The sequence below is a fragment of the Micrasema longulum genome, unplaced genomic scaffold, assembly GCF_059751315.1.
Source record: "Micrasema longulum isolate JH-2025_06_02 unplaced genomic scaffold, ASM5975131v1 h1tg000039l, whole genome shotgun sequence".
NCBI lineage: Eukaryota > Metazoa > Arthropoda > Insecta > Trichoptera > Brachycentridae > Micrasema > Micrasema longulum.
This window is the reverse complement of record NW_028277246.1, coordinates 170,682-189,565: the sequence shown is the minus strand read 5'-3', so window position 1 is coordinate 189,565 and position 18,884 is coordinate 170,682. Positions and strand designations below refer to the sequence as shown.

Genomic DNA, 18,884 nt, shown 5'->3' with positions numbered 1-18,884 from the left:
TGTGTATAAATATTTTTATCGGTATTCGTAGTATGTGATATTTCCCGATTATTATATCAATTGTTTTCAGGCGTTGCCTAGTAGGTGAATTGGTTCAGCCGGATGAATCTCACCCACGTGATAAAGGTTTCAGCTCTTTTAATTTACAAAACACAACAGATGGAAGAATGGAGGAAATGTGAATGTTCAATCATAGGCAGAATGATGAATGTAACACCGTGTGTAAAGTGCCCACTTAGACCAGCCAATGATAAGTCATAAGCCCTGTAAATGACTTTTATATTCCCTACTCAAAAAAGTTTTCCCTCTCTGTTCCAACAAATTTAAATATGAAATACTCACTAGGGAAGAAAACCAGCCAGTCTGTAAGCATTTGCACATACTCTAAACTACTACTACTACTACTACCATCACGCCATTTCTCCGTAGGGGTAGGCAGAGAGAATGGACCGCCACACACGTCTTTCCTGGCATACAATCCTAGCCTCTTCCACATTCATACATCTTGTTATACATGCCCTTCGGTTCTGTCGTGACATTGTTGAATTAACTACAAAGTAATAGAAGAAGTATTAAAACTGGAAAATTGTTTTCAGGCGTTGCCTAGTAGGTGAATTGGTTCAGCCGGATGAATCTCACCCACGTGATAAAGGTTTCAGCTCTTTTAATTTACAAAACACAACAGATGGAAGAATTGAGGAAATGTGAATGTTCAAACATAGGCAGAATGATGAATGTTACACCGTGTGTAAAGTGCCCACTTAAACCAGCCAATGATAAGTCATAAGCCCTGTAAATTACTTTTATACTCCCTACTCAAAAAAGTTTTCCCTCTCTGTTCCAACAAATTTAAATATGAAATACTCCCTAGGGAAGAAAACCAGCCAGTCTGCAAGCATTTGCACATACTCTAAACTACTACTACTACTACTACCATCACTCCATTTCTCCGTAGGGGTAGGCAGAGAGAATGGACCGCCACACACGTCTATCCTGGCATACAATCCTAGCCTCTTCCACATTCATACATCTTGTTATACATGCCCTTCGGTTCTGTCGTGACATTGTTGAATTAACTACATAGTAATAGAAGAAGTATTAAAACTGGAAAATTGTTTTCAGGCGTTGCCTAGTAGGTGAATTGGTTCAGCCGGGTGAATCTCACCCGCATGATAAAGGTTTCAGCTCTTTTACTTCACAAAAGTCAACGGATGGAAGAGTTTGGGACGCTTTTGTTTTATGCAATATAACTAAAAGGCTTATCTTTAAACGGGAACGAATTATTTCTAAGGGTTTATTAAAAATGTGATTTTGTATTTACCTAGTTATTAATCATCCCACGATATGCAAGCACATAAAGGTCTGGAGTTTTATATCCCCTTTTCAAAAACGCTTTCTTTCTCTCTTGTAATACATTGTCAAATGGTAGCCATAAAATTTAATTGAAAAATACCTTCATAAAACATTAAAAGATTTTCTACTTTTTAAAAAAAACTGGTTATCTTTAAATGGCGTCTTGAGGTTTCGAGTGTATAAAAGGACGGCAGAATTGGAAAAGTTTTGGAAAAGTCTAGAGCATAATGGTGGAAACTTTCGAAGAAAACCGACTTTAAAATTTTAAATGCAACGGGAAAAAGTATGCTAGCTTTACATCGAAGTTCAATACTCAAAAATCTATTTTTTTTATCAATTTCATTAACATACATCTGCTTTGTGCATGGCATTTATTTAGTATAATTATATTATTGATTTGGTAAAAATATATTTATTCATGATTATTATTTAATTCCTTTTTTTAATAAAATTCATGGTTTTGTTGCTCTCATTTTGTGATTAAACAAGAATTATAATTTCACTCTGTATTTATTCTGAGTAAAATCGCTGAAATAAAATTGATAGACGATTTAATAAATATATTATATTACGTAAATTACATTACTGAATAAGTATCATCAACTTCACACTTCCACTCTTCTCACATAAACTTAAACTATAAAAATATTAACTTTGTTATATAAGTCCATATTACAGGACGAAATAATTGGATGGGGTGGTGCTTTTACAACAAAAATATTTTACCGGTCGAAAAAATACATAAATTAACTTTAAAAGTTATTTTTAAAAGACCGTGTACTTTTCCAACTCTTCAATCATTAAAAAAAATAAGGGTTTTAGATTAAAAATCGTTATACCAAAAAAAATGTTTGCTTCAAATGCATAAAGACAAAATAAATAGAAGTGTTTTTACGTCACGAAACGTAAGTACGCGACCCCTAGAACAATTGATAAAGTCTTAATTCCAAATTAAAAACAACTACAGCACAACATCATTATACTTAAAGATAAATATTTTTCTTAATGAAATAAACCAAGAAAATAAAAAGTGCAATCAGAAATACAACATATTTAAGAACAAAGTGAAAATATATATTTAAATTCTATCTTTATTTATAAAATATCTTTGTTACAATATAGTATTGTAGAGTGGGGTGGTTCATACACCAATATATTAAACCCTCTTAAAATAGTACAAAGATTTATTATTAAGTAATTCTATAGAAGCCCTCAACATTTAATACGGAAAGTCGATAAAAAATATTAAAGGTTCATACAGTAGACACTCTTTATAAAATAAATTCCATAGTACAAATTTATAAATAAAATAAAAATTTAGATGAATAAGTCACTCAGATACCAACATAATATTAAAATTCCTAAATTCCACACAAGTCATGGTCAAAATAGCTATGTCTTCAAAGGTGTAAAAAATTATAATAATCTTCCCAGTGAACTGAAAACTATTAAAAATGATATGTCAATAAATAAATTAAAAATAAACCTAAAGAATTTTTTTGAACACGTCTTAAAACTACATTAAATTTTAATTAGTACGAATGTATTATTGTTTTAGGTTTTTTCTTTATATATCCAATATTTTTATTTATTTTTTCATGTACTCGTATTTAAAATTATATAAACTCTTATAAATAAACAACTATAACAGTGTTAGTCACTCTCCAAGCACAAGAGTTAGTTTATTTTATTGGAGAGTTACAGTGATAACATTTACTAGATGTGTAAAAGTAAATATGTATAGAATTTTTAAAAAAACATGTACCTTTTATGAAATTTATTAATAAAAAAAATTTAAAAATAAAAAAAACAATTATTTTAATGCAGCACTAAAAACAAAAAAAAACATCATTTATTATTTTTTGCAATTGACATGTTATTCTAAAAATATTAATAATTAAAAATAAAATATTCAAATTATTGTAAGACGTTACTTCCCATCATGTACACAATAATGGTTTATTCTTTTACGTAATGGGAAACGTTTATAAAAATATATGTTTTGAATTTATATAAAAATTGTTTTTAGTATTTAGTATAGAAAATAAAATTTACGTTAAGCGTACCGTCTATTTGATTTCCAAAAGTCACGAAAAATTCATGTTCAAGCGAGCATTTTTAGCTTGAATTGAGATTTATTGGAGTTTATAATCGATTTGAAGTGAGCACTTTTTATTACAGAAGCCTATTTAAAATAAAAATGAGACTTATTTTAAATATTAATGACGTAAGGAACGCGGACTAATTGTTTGCGGTCATTCCATTGGCTTGTTTCGATCATATGATGTCGATATGACAAGTAGGTAGAACATACCGAGGTAAGATACAAATAGTACAGAAGTTAAGTATACCGTCTCGATATATACAGATGAAGATAGCGTTCATAATCGAGACACAGATTGAAGAGTGGGAGGACAAAGAATGATAATTTCAAGTATTATATTTTTGTACCCACGGGGAGTAGACAGAGAGGATAGAACGCTACAACGCCTATCATTATTCGTAATCTGTAAGCGTTCTTCTTTATTTTTTGGTTGGATTTAATAATTACATTTCTGTCTCGATCTTAATCGTTCAAAACTTAGGCTTGATTTAAATCTCATTGATTTATTTGCAGCCCGTTGGAAAGCTGGCGTTTACACCGCTGGGGTCACTAAACGATTGTTTAACACGCGGAGTATTCAGGTTCGATTCTGAGTATTTATTTATTTATTCCTTTTTTTTCCATTATAAACAAAGATTAATAATAAAATCGTGTGACCTCACTGTAACTTAACTTACTTAAAAATGTACTTTTCTAAAATATGTTTACATGTGAGAATAAACAAAGAAGACTTAATATATGGAGATACTTAACAAAACGATCAGAAAGTTTTAAACACTACGTATTTAAGTTTATATATAAGTTATGTACAGCTATATTATTTATATTATAAAACGTACAATAAAAGAACAAAAACTTTTGGAGCAGTTTATTCAATATTGGTTTGGGCGAATGAGACAATCTATTTTTTATAGCCTTTTTGAACATTTTCTCATTTCTAATTGCTTTAATAGACAGTGGAAGTAGGTTGTAGATTTTAATTGCATAATACTCAAAATCCTTATCATAACAATAAATTAATTTAACTCTATAATTCAGTATATTTCTCAAGATAAATATAAAAAAAATATTTCATTAAAATTATTGCTGTTTTATAATATAATTGGTACAAAACCGAAAATTCGTGAGTTTAGTGATTTCTTTTATTTGTTATTAGACTATCAAACTAAGCCAAAAAAAATTAAATAATTTGTTTATCTTATAATAAATATACTAGGATTTTTTTAAAGTTTTGTATTTTTGAAATTACTCCGTGTGTGACGTCACAAGTTCTCTTCGATAAGTTCTGCTGATTAGTGAATTGGCTTCCCGTCAACCGAAAATCTATCACAACACTCTATCATTGGTTGGTTTTGAAGAACTAGTAACGTCGTTTCTTTTATATGTATATCTTATAAAAATATAAAAAAACAATTTTTATGAATTTTCGAGAAACTTCGCCGGACAATTTAATGCTTTAATTTTTACCGCGCACAAAAAAATTCGTATCCGGTTTACCGCAGCACTGAACTTCCTTATGGAAACATCAGAAGAAAACTTTTAATTTAAATTTTGGCGAAAATCGTTGATCAAAATTTCCAATTTGCGCCTCAAATTTGAAGACCGGATATTAAATATAGTAAAAACCCGGAAGTGGGACTTACGTATTCCATATTTGAACTGCACGACATCCGGTGGGGGCGCTGGCGACGCCTCGGAACCTTGTCCACTTTGCGAGAGCCGGCCCTTCACAGGAGACGACTTTTTATCCCGTTTCCGGCTGCCTGCTGTCTTTTTGCCCATCCCGGCGCAGGATGTCCGGTCTGCTTGGACAACTTCCGGCTCTGAAAATGTAATTATTAATTGAACTGTTACAAAATGGTCGGCGGAGGGGTGGCGAACTGGCGACGGCTCAGGTTTGCACGGTCGGACTTGTTTCTCCCCATTACTAACAAGCTAATAAACTAGCATACTCTATTGCAGTCAGAACTAGGAAAATTAGATTATGGGTGACAAACAAACTGACTATGTAAACTGAGGTGCACTGAAAGTTGTAAATGTATTATTATTATTACCAATAGGGAGGTAAAGTAATTAATTTTCTTGACTTAAAAATTAGCATAGAAAATAATAAATTAGAATTTTCAATTTATAGAAAACCCTCATACAGTGATTACCTCATTCATATTACATCTCAACATCACATCTTTCATAAACTCGCTGTATTTCATAGTTTTATACATAGACTTTTACATATATGTACCCTTAAATAATGGTAACTTTAACATTGAATTAAATACAATAAAATCATTAGCACGCAATAATGGATATAAATGTGATCTCATTGATCGATCAATAAGAAAAAAACAGAAAAAACTTGTTGCATCACAACTCAGTCAAAAATTTATTATAAAAGATTAAAAAACTCGTAAAAAATGGGCAACGCTATCATATTTCGGAGATTGTAGTAATTTAATTAGTAAAATAGCTAACAGAGATGAATGTTCTATTGCATTCTATAACAATTCAAATATGGGGAAAATGTTAATTAATAATAAAGATCAAAGAGAAAGGGATACTAACTCAGGCTCATATTCAGTCCAACATTGCTTGCTTCGAAAAATAGCGTGGATGCTCGGACTAGAGAGAGATAATTATTCTTATGCTGAAATAGAGTCAATGTTAAATATTTCTAGTCTACAAAAATGAACTAATATTGACTCCATATATATGTTCGGCATACAAAATGGTATAATCGATGTTCCATCATTACTGGGACAAGTAAAATTCAATATTCCGACTAGTAGATTGAGAAACAATGAAGTACTGTTCATCGTACTTCATTGTTTCTTCATAAATTCTCCAATGACTCGCCTTTATCGTATTGTTAACTCAAGACAAGATCTGGACTTTTTGGTTTAAGTTTACAACGATTTAAGCGACCACTAAATAAATAGTCCAGATCTTGTCTCGATGTCCCTTATGTTTGTCAATGCTTCTTTCTTTTTTAAAAATGTTTTAAACTATTCTTTTATTGTAATATTTAAACCTTATGAATTGTATACATGGACAATGTCCGTTAATAAATAAATAAATAAATATTTATTACGCTGCGGTTCATGCGAAGCCGAGTACGTGGGCCAAACAGGAAGGTCGTTCGAAACTAGGATCAACGAACACTTCCAGAGTTGGAGAAATAACAAGGAAAACTCCACTTTTGCGAACCACTTTATTGAGTCAAATCATGTTTTTGATAAAAATACAAATGTTCAATTTCTTCACACATGCAGCAAAAACCAAAAATTAGATAAACTTGAAATCTTAGAAATAAACCGATAAAAAATTGCCCTGATAAAATAATATTAAACGATCAAGTAACACACGTGCATTTTCCATTATTGTATCCATTAAAATACAAACAATGAAACTAATCGATAAGAATTAACTGCCGGGAATTTTTGCTTTCAGAGAATCACTTAATTACCCTCTGGGCCCTGAGACAAAGCTGTAGATGGAACTACCAACCAGCGGCCCCTGTTGTAGTTTTAATAAAATTTAAATACATGTAATTCAAATACATTTTCATTATAAAACTTTATAAAATTATATATTTTACACTAGTTTTTATTATATACATTCAAACAAAACTTATATTCTTATAATTGTTATTACCTTATACTTAAATGATTTTCATTTACATAATTATATAAAATCATGATTTACAACCCCTGCTTGCACTTGTATATAACATAGAAATTTGTTTAGTCTTTCACCAGTCTGACGATGTCGGTCGCGACGAAACCCGGTCACTGGTAAAAAATTTATAAAATAATTATAAATAAAAGTGGAATAAAACTATAAAGTATTTTTATTATTATAATTAAAATGCAGTTCCACCAAGAAATGTCAGTAGAAAAACTCATTATTACTAATACTTAAACCTTCAATTGTGATTGTAAAATAATTCAATTAGATGAATCTCACCCGCTTAAATAAAGGTTCAGCTCTTTAAGGCTGTAGTCTGGTAAAACGAACGCAAAATTAAGAAATCATACGATTTTGCCATTTTAAAACAAATGTTTTTTTTTAAATCCCGTAATAATAAAAAAAATAAAAAAACATAAATCAGATAAAAACAAAACTTTTCAAAGGTATTTCTGTTAAAAAATTTACTTAAAAGTTTCATGTAACTAAAATATAATTACTTTTAGACCGGCAGATTACGCCATTTCAAATTTAGACTAAACTAAGGTATCTGGGATCTCAAGTGGACTAAGTATGGAACAAAAATTTTTACAAATAATTTGAAGATAATAAGTTGAACATGAAAGTGGCCGAAGCGAAATTTTAATTTTTTGATTTTGAAAAGAAATACAAGCTTTATAAATCACATACATTTTTGTGACATTTTCTTTTATTTCTACGTGAAATCATGTCATTGGTAATACTTTATAAAAATAAAATTTATTGAAATACTAGGTATAGTTGAAACCTTTTTTTTTAGAATTGTATTCTCTTTTTTTGAAAAAAAAGAAGATATTTCTGGTTGTAATATTTAATTTATAACCACCTCTTATTTTCGTTTTTATGACCTTCAGACCTTCAGACCTTCCCTTATCGTTTGATGCGTAATGACAGAACATAAGCCCTGTAGATGCCTAGACTTATATGTTAATATGAACAGCTTCCCAGGGAGTTGAATCCAGTCTATGTCTACAAAAATTTGGTCAAACTCAAATTATTGTTGAAAAATATATATCTAACAATACATACATGAAAAAACCCTAGTTAATTAAAAATAGCAGCAGTTTTATGATGAGGGGATAAGGCTTACACATATTAACCTTAATAAAAGTACATTATGTAATACATATTAAAGAATGAGTTATGTGGAATCAGATAATAAATTTGGAAGGAGAGAGAAGAGAAAGCAAGGTAAGAAAAGGAATACATATATTAAAAAACAATAAAATACAGGGAGGTCAGGATTCTAAGGATATATGGTAATTTTTCAGGCTTTTCTTGAAAGTGGCTAGAGAATGTGCATTTTTGATATGAAGAGGTACCTAGATTATTCCAAAATCTAGCACCTTGACAAGAGAGATTTGCGTTATTAAAATAAACAATTTAACAAAGCAAACGTATTGCGATTTTTTTTTACATATGTATTTAAAACTAATGTGCTGCTCCAGTTGTGGGTGTGTATTTAAGTGATTGTATTGTTCATTATTCTTCATGAATCCTTAACAACCAATCTTCTGGTTCTTGCCAAATTTGAAATTTATTTTCGTTGCAATATTCTGCGATACCATCTTAGTGTTTTGATGAAGTGTCAGTTTTAATTGTGTACATTTAAATATTTATGATTAATATTTAGTTAATGATAATCTGATTTAAGTTAATATTAGGACAACAATGTTTGAGTATGTCCAAATGCTTGCAGACTGGCTGGATTTCCACCCTTGGGGTTTATTCGTATCTAAATTATAAACTCCGATGACAACCGTCATCAAGCGAAGGCGATACGGTTGGCCTGGCCATATGCTGCGGATGCCTCCTGAGAGCCTTAACCACGCTTGCCTACTTTACAAGGCATCAGATTCTCGACGTCCTGGACGTCCACTACCGACTGACCGTCGGCAGTTCATGTCAGAACTACGGGACGCGAACCTGACTTGGGAGGATGCACAGGGGCTGGCAGCCGACAGAGATGCCTGGAAGATCTTTGTGGACACCATATGCTCCAACTAGGGAGAGGACATGGAATAATAGTAATAAATAAATAAATTTATTGCAGCAGATAGGGAAAACATTATTGAGAATGGAATATGGAAATCTAGGCATTTACAGGGCTTATGACCTGTCATTGGCTGGTTTGAGTGGCCTCTTTACACACTGTGTAACATTCACCATTCTGCCCATGTTTGATTTGGTTCAGCCGGATTAATCTCACCCGCATGATAAAGGTTTCAGCTGCTTTACTTCACAAAAGTCAACGGTTGGAAGAGTTGAGAAAATGTGGATGTTTAAACATGGGTAGAATAGTTTTTTTTTGTTTTGTTACATACGCACGTAGCTGGTTCGTAGATGTACGCAAAAGTTGTGCCTCGTCAAAAAATAAATGATGGAAGAAGCTAAGTAGGAATAGTTATTCTAGGTAGATAATATTTATTTAGGTTTCCCTTTCTTTATACCGGTTATAGTTGTTCCTTAGTATAAGCTAGGCATATGGAAATCTAATAAAGCCCATTAAGATTTGCAAGACTGAGAGATACGGTGCTATTCCGAATTATTTGGGCCGGAGCGTCGTCGGAGCATTTCAACGCAAGCTTTTAACCACGAATTTCAACAGACAATAATGAGTCCGATTTACTTAGAGAATAGAGCTCAAATTCCTATCCGCTAATTTAGTCTATCGTTTAACATAGCACGGCTCCATAAAAGAACAGAAGGCGGACATACTTATTATTGTTTTTTAATTATTTAATTTATCAATCGGCAGGTAAACACACGAACTAGTAAACCATGATGCTGACTAATTTCCACTCTATTTATAAAAACTAACATTACAAAAACGATTTTTTTTTATTTTACCGGACCGGGTGGATTGGTGCGATACGCATAAAACAAGACACAATCAATCATTTTTAGTACAATAAGATTTTCTTATTTAATTTCTATCCTTGATAACTGTTCGCAGAATATTCTACTGTGCAATATCTAACCACTATGTAATATTTTACTTTATCGATTCCCAGAAGGGAATTTAGAAAAACCGACAAAAAAAGTATCCCTGGGGCGTAATGGAGACTGGTGATACGATCCTAACATTACATATTACCTATATTGGTTTGTGAATAATGTATTGGCATACGAAGCCAGCCGAAACCCGCCTATAAAGATCTAATCGGAGGGTTTATTACTTCTGCTCATCAATGTAAACGGTAAATCATTATAATTTCAATTTTATGAACAAAAAATGAAATTTGGTTGGATTGGAAAAGGCAAAGGTAGCGTATTATATACATTTATAATAATGTTATTTATAGTTTGGCAATTATTTGTAAAGTCAAGGAGTGATGTGTTAGGAGCTATCTGACGCGTACCACTTTTATGTATTTTATATGGTTAGAATTACACTGCTCTATTCCTTCACCGCCAATGCTGGAAAATTAAAAAAAGGTGATTGTACTGACCATGTGTATTTGATTGATGACAATTTTACTGTGAGGAGTACAAAAAAAACTTTTAAAAAAATTATGTTTTGTTATTTACGCGGTTTGATTGTAAAGAAACATTTAATTTTCGATCAATAAGTTTTATAAAATTTATAGTGAATATGCGAATCTAAAGAAAGACACAAGTCGCTGGTGTCAAGTTTATCACTGAATAGTAAAAAAACATTATTTCAACCCTTTTCAATAAATCATTGTGATATTCCTTCTAATTTAAACGTGTGATCGCTAAAATTGTATTTAAAAAACATAGAACTTACCCTTCAAATTTAATTTTTAAAGAACTCTTAACTAAAAAGAGTATCTATTATACAAACGTTAAAAATAAAAAAAAAACACTAATTTACAAAATTCTCGAAACTCTAGATTCCCAAATAATTTAACTTTACACAGATGCAATAAAACTGCATCTTTAAATCATTATTCATATTTTGGAACAAAACACTTTAATAATCTTCCGGAAATCTTTCCTAACACGCTTTGCAGCTACAGAGCGCATGACGGTTGGGATTCTAGTTCCCCATTTCTATTAATGTAATTTTAATAATTATATAAGAGCTAGATTACAATATGTCTTGCAGCTTCATAGCGTATGGACGTTTAGAAATCTAGCTCCCATTTACGCTGCATATTTTTTTTTTGTAGGAAGTGTTTTTAATGTATAAATTACCGTTTACAAATACAATCTAGTTTACTTGTCCTGCAGCCACAGAGCGCATCGTTTTACCACACATTCGCCCGAGGAATCGCATTTCGACAGCATTTAACACACTAAGATCATTATTCTTCCAATTCCATACTTCACTCCCATACATTAGAGTTGGCACTAGAACTCCATTGTGAACTGCTAAGACGTCATACGCGGAGTAATTAAAAAAATTTGAAAATTTAAAAAAAAAACGCTTCGTTTAGTGGCTTATTAACAAATAAATAAGATATATAAAAAAGGAGCTTCCATATTAAAAATTAAAGTGGTAACACTCAGCTCCGGCCACTAACATATTTCTAGAATAATCAACGGCCTGTCCGCGATTCGGCAGGAAAGATTTAGGTTTTGCAAGATTCTTAGGCCCCGCACTGAAGCAGGGGACAAAAAATTGGTTATAGACTCATTTGAGTGTTCCCTTCCACGGAAATCTTTAGTAAAAGGCGAAAGATTTATTCGTATTGAAAGGAAACCAGAGTAACGCTTCAGAGGTTTTCAAGGCTCTATATGTTATTCATGTAGAGTTTCATGAGCGCGCTGCGAACGCTAATGCTGCCACCTATTGAAATAAATGCAAACTAAACATCTTATAAGGTTCATCCTTGGCAATAATGACTATTATTTTGATCATATTCGTCATCACATCATTTAATTCATAAATTTAAAATAAATTAATTGAATTGAATTGAATTGAATTTCTCTATCCGCACCTAATGATGCAGAGGGCACTGCATCAGTACACCACATCAATAATTTGTTGGAACATAAAGGTAAAATGATCAGTTTTTACACTTCTGAGACCATTTTTAAATCAATTTTATGGAAATAAAAATAGCATACAACCACAATAATCATTATTCATAGTCTGGAAATTATTTAATTTATTTTTAGTAGACAAGGAATGGATTCGAGTTAACAAGATTGACATATACCTATATTACAACAGAGGTGGAGAATAGCTCGTTGACTGCCTTAAGTGATAAAAACATCAACAAAATGACACGATGAAACATTATTTACTTTATTATGATCAGTCCACGTTGGTGTTCGCTTCTTATAGCAGGTGTCCTATCGGCAAGTTAGTTTCATATTTGTGTTTAACTACCACGGTGAATGGCAGCTTTTAAAATTAGCTGGAAGTGCGACTAGGAACAGCGGATGCCATATCCAACAGTATGAAAGATGTCTGGAGATCGGATATTTACTCAGTAAAAACCAAATGCCGCCTTTATAACGCCTGCATCAGACCTATTCTCCTCTACGAATGCAAATCGTGGCACCTCACTAGGGCCTCGATTATGACCGCTATCTTCATCTGTAAATATCGAGACGGTATTCTTCTGTACTATCTGCATCTACCTCGGTATGTTCTACCGACTTGTCATCTCGACGTCTTATGATCGAATAGAACCAATGAATGACCCCGAAAATTTCGTCCGCGTTCCTTACTTCAATAACATTTAAAATAGTTCTCATTTGTATATTAAATAGGCTTCTGTGATAAAAAGGGCCAATTTCAAAACGATTATATACTCCAATAAATCCAAATTCAAGCTAAAAATGCTCGCTTGAACGTTATATTTATATGGCTTTTGACAATTACAAATGCGGTACGCTGAACGATCGTCTGTATTTATCTACTGAGCGATCACAAGGCCGCCCCCGATACGTACACTCGGAAAGATAGTAAAACAGATAGAAAAAATAAAGTAACTACATTTATTTTTACAGTGGTAAAATTTTACGGCTAGATGCTCTCGAATGTTAATTGGGCAGCGTCTAGCCAGTGTAGCCACTGCGTCTAGCCAGTCAAGTCACTGGATCTGCAACGGTTGGCTGGGCCATATTCTGCGAATGCCGTCTGATAGCTTCTGATTTTACCACGCTTGTTTACTTCACGAGGCCTCGGGTTCTCGACGTCCTGGACATCGGCTGCTAACTGTTCCTCGGCAGTTTATGTCAACACTACGGGACGCGAATGTGATTTGGTTTATTTTTTGTTGTTGCTGTGGTGTTAATATATTTTATGGATTTTTTTCAGTAACGTTTTTTATACTTGCAAGAGCAGAATGTATACCCTGTGTAAAAAGAAGTTCCAGTGTATTTACTTAAACTTATTGAATTAATTAAAAGCAGGGGCGAATCGTGTAAAGAATCGATTATGCGCAGTTTACCATTTTATTTAACTATCCATAATTATGTTTTTCGGTAACTTTATATACAGAAAAACAAACAAATAATTAATATTTCTTATAAATCATTAGCGCCCTTTGTATTTTTTTCCAAATACAAATAAAAACATTAGTAAAGCGCGCCGAGCGCCAGCAATGAGCCAAGGAACTAGCCTATTACTCCAGCTTATTCCTTCATACAAATAAGTTTCCTATATTTTAAACATCTTAAACCCAGTGGTGGGATTTTCCTCTTAGAGTAAACTTACAGATTAAACAAATTCTTTTAAGATTTTCGATTTGGAAAATGTTATTTCAAACATTATTTCTTAAGAACTATTTTTCTTTGAAATGCTACTTTTGACACATGGCCCGCAACACATGTGGCGCTCGACGCGGCCGTTTTTGGCATTATTCCTTTTTAAATCAAATCGACCAATCGACATTTCAATCGTAATGAGAATACCTAATACTGACTGAAATCATTGTGCTATTTTTTATAAATTTTTATATTAGTTATGAGTTGATTTTATAGATGAGAGTTGTTGTATCACACAGAACCGCAGAAAAAATAGCAATTTATCACTTATATTATAATATTATGTACCTACTATGTAGGTACAAATAAATGTTTTTTTTATAGCTTACCTGTAAACAAAATCGCCACTGGTTAAAAGATTCACTTAAGTATTAGATACTCAGAATTCCGACGTTTAATCTGTGTATAGTATATCATGTTATTTAGAATAGTTTGTTTTTGTCAAGATTTACTAAACATTTCTCCTGTTACATAATGTCTTCAGGCAGTTGTACATAATCCCGTTTCCTTGATTGTTTATTTGGTAGATCAATTCTGAATAATAATAACTGTTAGTCCCACGAAAACAATTCCGAATCTTATAATTAAGGGAAATGCTAACTTAGCCGAGTATTTGATAAATAATTCAGCAGTCGAGCTTTACGCGTATCCGTTATTATTTCGATTTGAATGAATAATAAATTATATTTGTTTAACAGAGACTTTATTTGGAATGGCGGTCTGATTTTTCTTCATTTGAACGTGATCCCGCATTTTCTCCCTGGATTATAGCACTAGAGCAGTGTTTTTTTTTACACACTATAGTTTCTCATAGGTTCGTTAACTATATCAAGCAGAATTCTTTATTTTCGGTAAGACAATCGGCATACCGACGTTTTTATTCCACGGAGATGGGAGTGATAAGAGTACTATCTGACATTATAACGGCGGTAGACCCTGGTAATCTGGTGTTGATGGCTCTTCTGGACATGAGTGCTGCATTCGATACTGGAGACCATAATATTTTGCTTGAACGTCTGGAGAAAACTTATGGTATCCGTGATCAGGCACATATGTGGTTCAGTTCGTAGCTTAATTAAAGACAATATGCAGTTGTGTTCCAGGGTAAAAGCTCAACCAACTTTCGGGTGTCTACAGGAGTGCCTCAAGGGCCAGTACTCAGACCACTCCTCTATCTCCTTTACACTAAAGATATAGAGAACATTATCAAAGAATGTGGATTGTGGTCTCACTGCTATGCAGATGCTACGCAGATTTATTTTTATTGCAAACCAGACGAGAGAAGTGTGCTTTTCAATTCAATTGATGGATGCATCAATAAAATAGGAAACTGGATGGCTGAAAACAGACTAACATTAAACCCTTCGAAAACTGAACAACTGTGGGTGGCTTCAGCCAGACGACAAAATTTGATCCAGGATACGGCTCTACCCAATGTAGGGAGTACCGCTTTACCTACCGTTAAACTACTGGGAGTTTTACTCAATTCTGACCTTTCTCTTGACGCTCAAATTAGTAGAACGATAAGTTCATGCTTCTACCAGCTGAGACAAATTAAATGCATACGCAAAAATTTGCCGGTTGATGCCGCCCGTCAACTAATAAATGCGTTTGTAGTGTCTAGAGTCGATTATTGTAATGGTATCTATGCAGGTCTACCAATGAACAAAATGACTCGCCTACAATCTGTATTGAATGCCGCAGCGAAACTTATTTTCGGAATCTCTAAGTTCAGTCATATCACTCCACTACTTCGGGAACTACACTGGCTACGTTTTCCACAGAGGGAAGAATACAAAATCTGTTGACTTATGTATAAGTCACTGCACAACTCTGCTCCGGAGTATCTAAGGGAACTATGCATTCCAGATGAACTAGCTGACAGGCGTCTCACGCTTATATCAGCTACGTCTACAAAATTTGGACATACTCAAAACACTGTTAATAATAAACATACAAAAAATAACACTTAATTTTTCTTAATTAAAATTTTACTTGTTTATTTATTTACATGTGTACCTATCTTTAGGTCAATGCCAAAGTCGCGAATGTGCAAAAATATCGATTTGAGAAATTGAGGTTCGAAATTTAGAACTGATGTTGTTACTAAACTATCCAAAAAGTGTATTTATTAAGATGACTTTCTCGTATTTAAATATTAAAGTAACATATTACAACAGAGATGAAGAACATTTAAGAAAAGGTAATATAGAAGTCTAGGCATCTACAGGGCTTATGACCTGTCAATGGCTGGTTTAAGTGGCCACTTTACACACTGTGTGACATTCACCATTCTGCCTATATTTGAACATCTATATTCCTTCAATTCTTTCATCTGTTGATGTTTGTGAAGTTAAAGAGCTGAAACATTTATTTATGCAGGTGAGATTCATCTAATTGAATTATTTCACCTACATACTAGGCAACGCCTGAAAATGTTATTTTTTCCAAATATAGGCAGAATGGTGAATGTTACACAGTGTGTAAAGTGGCCACTTAAACCAGCCATTGACAGGTCATAAGCCCTGTAGATGCCTAGACTTCTATATTACCTTTTCTTAAATGTTCTTCATCTCTGTTGTAATACGTTAATATAAACAGCTCCCCAGGGAGTTGAATCCAGTCCTTGTCTACAAAAATTTGGACAATCTCAAAATATTGTTATTAAAGTAACCTTTAAATAACCTTTAACATTATTTTTATCTCACTGGAAGATTTATTGGATACTATTTATTTGTATTTTTTGTGGAGTTATCGTATGGGGTTTAAAACGTTAATTAAAAATAAATAATTTACTACCATTAAAACTATGAAATACGTATATAAGTTATAACTAATTGTTAATAAAATATTTTGATTACATAATAATCAACAAACTAGTAAAAGAAGAAATATAAAAGTTGGAAAATTGTTTTCAGGCATTGCCTAGTAGGTGAATTGATACAGCCGGATGAATGTCACCTACGTGCTAAAGGTTTCAGCTCTTTTACTTCTCAAAAGTCAACAGATGGAAGAGTTGAGGAAATGTGGATATCTAAACATGGGCAGAATGGTGGATGTTACACTGTGTGTAAAGTGACCAGCCAACGACAGGTCATTAGCCCTGTAAATGCCTAGATTTCCATATTCCCTTCTCAAAAATGTTTTCCCTCTGTTGCGTTGCAACAAATTTAGTTATTTTTTTCGTTGAGATTTTTTTGTCACGTTCAATATTATTTATAATATTTACTTAATTCATGAAAACTAAAGTGGTCTTTTTCATACATAAAAATCTATGTTTTAAATATAAATAGGAATAGCTGCATATTTTTCCAAATAAAATAAAAGTAATATTGACAGATCTTACCTTGTTATGTTGCGTTGAAAATTTTGATTTGTAACATTTTAAAAGTTTCTTCGCGTAAATAATATGTAGGTATTTTATTGCATTTCTGTATCAAACATTTTAACGATATAATTATTTTATAATTATTCCGAATAACAACAAGCAAAACTTAAACAAATATAATATTATTTTCAAAAATACGTTCACATCGATGTAACAAGTGTAGTAAAGACACTAACTCACAACAGAATTTTGTAACAGTAACACAGCTTTAATAACAGATTATTTTACTTATAGCTTTTCGCACAACCATTTCATTTAAAAACCACTATTTTCTAATGAACATTGTCAAATCCTTACGATTTGTTAACAAAACAGTCTCAACGACATAACGTGTAAAAAATTCTACATTTGGAATCATTCGAGTGACGCGCCCGGGGGATGACGAAATAAAAACAGTCGAAAGAAATTAACACTAAATAATGTGTGAAACACTCGATATTTTTCTCGTAAGGGGTGAAAATTATGACATAACCTAAAATAGCAACTCGATAAACAAATAGACGGAGCACAACTGGCGGCCGATTTCAGAACTAACATCCTCCATTGATCATGCGCTGTAAAGGCTCGAGGTATTCGAATCGATTGACAAAAATGTATTAAATATTTTCAGAGCACGTTTTCGCCTGATTGAAAGTAATGAACGGTATCCTCTGAAGATAAAACAAATCGCGAAACTTAAAGTTGTCAAAGCCGACCCTTTTGCGAAAGTTGGATTAACGGAATTTACGAGATCGTCTTTGTTTTTTATTATTAATTATATTAATCTGCACCTTTTTATCGAATAAAAAACACTTGAAAAATAAATATATAATTGTAAACAAAAATAAAAAAATGCTAATTGAGAAATGCCGTTTTTGTGATCGACATTATTTTCAGAAGGTGATTATTACAGTTTTTTTGTATGAAAGCGGTCTGAATACTTTTAGCAAAACATAGAATTGACTTTAAAGCACCTAAAAACACCAATATCATCAACAATATTTTGAGTCGGTCTAAATTTTTGTAGAGAAGAACTGGGTTCAACTCCCCGGGGAGCTGTTAATATTAACATATTGTAACAAAGGTGAAGAACATTTTAGAGCAGGTAATATAGAAGTCTAGGCATCTTCAGGGCTTATGACCTGTCATTGGCTGGTTTAAATGCCAATATCTTATTTTTACAAAATGTGGACTGGCGGCTGCTTTCTACATAACTTCGTTCTACTGTATTTCCTTTATCTTTGCTACATAGTTTTATGCACTTTTTGTTCAGTTTCTTGTACGTAAATTGTTTATACTTATTTGTAGCATACACAATATGTTTAAATTAGTAATAAATTTTATATTCCAGCGAAAACGGTTCATTGCATCGGTCACGCCCCTAATACGTCACGATTCGATTAAATTTTAAACTTTGTTTCTGACGTCCCGAATCTTGACGTCACAATTATTGTCAAGGCCAAACATATCGCGTTTTCGTAAAGACATATTGAAAAAAAAAACTATTTTAATAAATATGTAAAAAAATATGAGATTTTGAAAACACAATGAATTTTTTTTAATGCATTTCACATGTTTTTATCGATATTCATGGTATGTGATATTTTTTCTATTGGCTTAGGCCGTATATTTATTAATTAAATACTAGAG

The 18,884-nt window shown here is 32.4% G+C and overlaps 1 long non-coding RNA gene and 1 other non-coding gene across 2 annotated transcripts in view; both read right to left on the bottom strand.

Moving 5' to 3' along the window:
• The window catches only part of LOC148285372 (uncharacterized), a 201,337-nt gene extending 196,063 nt beyond the window's left edge, over window positions 1-5,274 (bottom strand). Inside the window, exon 1 of the long non-coding RNA XR_015822294.1 lies at window positions 5,101-5,274. This is a non-coding gene — a long non-coding RNA (uncharacterized LOC148285372). The remainder of the gene's footprint in view (window positions 1-5,100) is intronic.
• Window positions 5,275-11,740: 6,466 nt separating this feature from the next.
• Window positions 11,741-11,858, bottom strand: LOC148285371 (U5 spliceosomal RNA). The gene has a single exon (XR_015822302.1). It is a non-coding gene; the product is annotated as a U5 spliceosomal RNA (small nuclear RNA).
• Window positions 11,859-18,884: the final 7,026 nt, after the last annotated feature.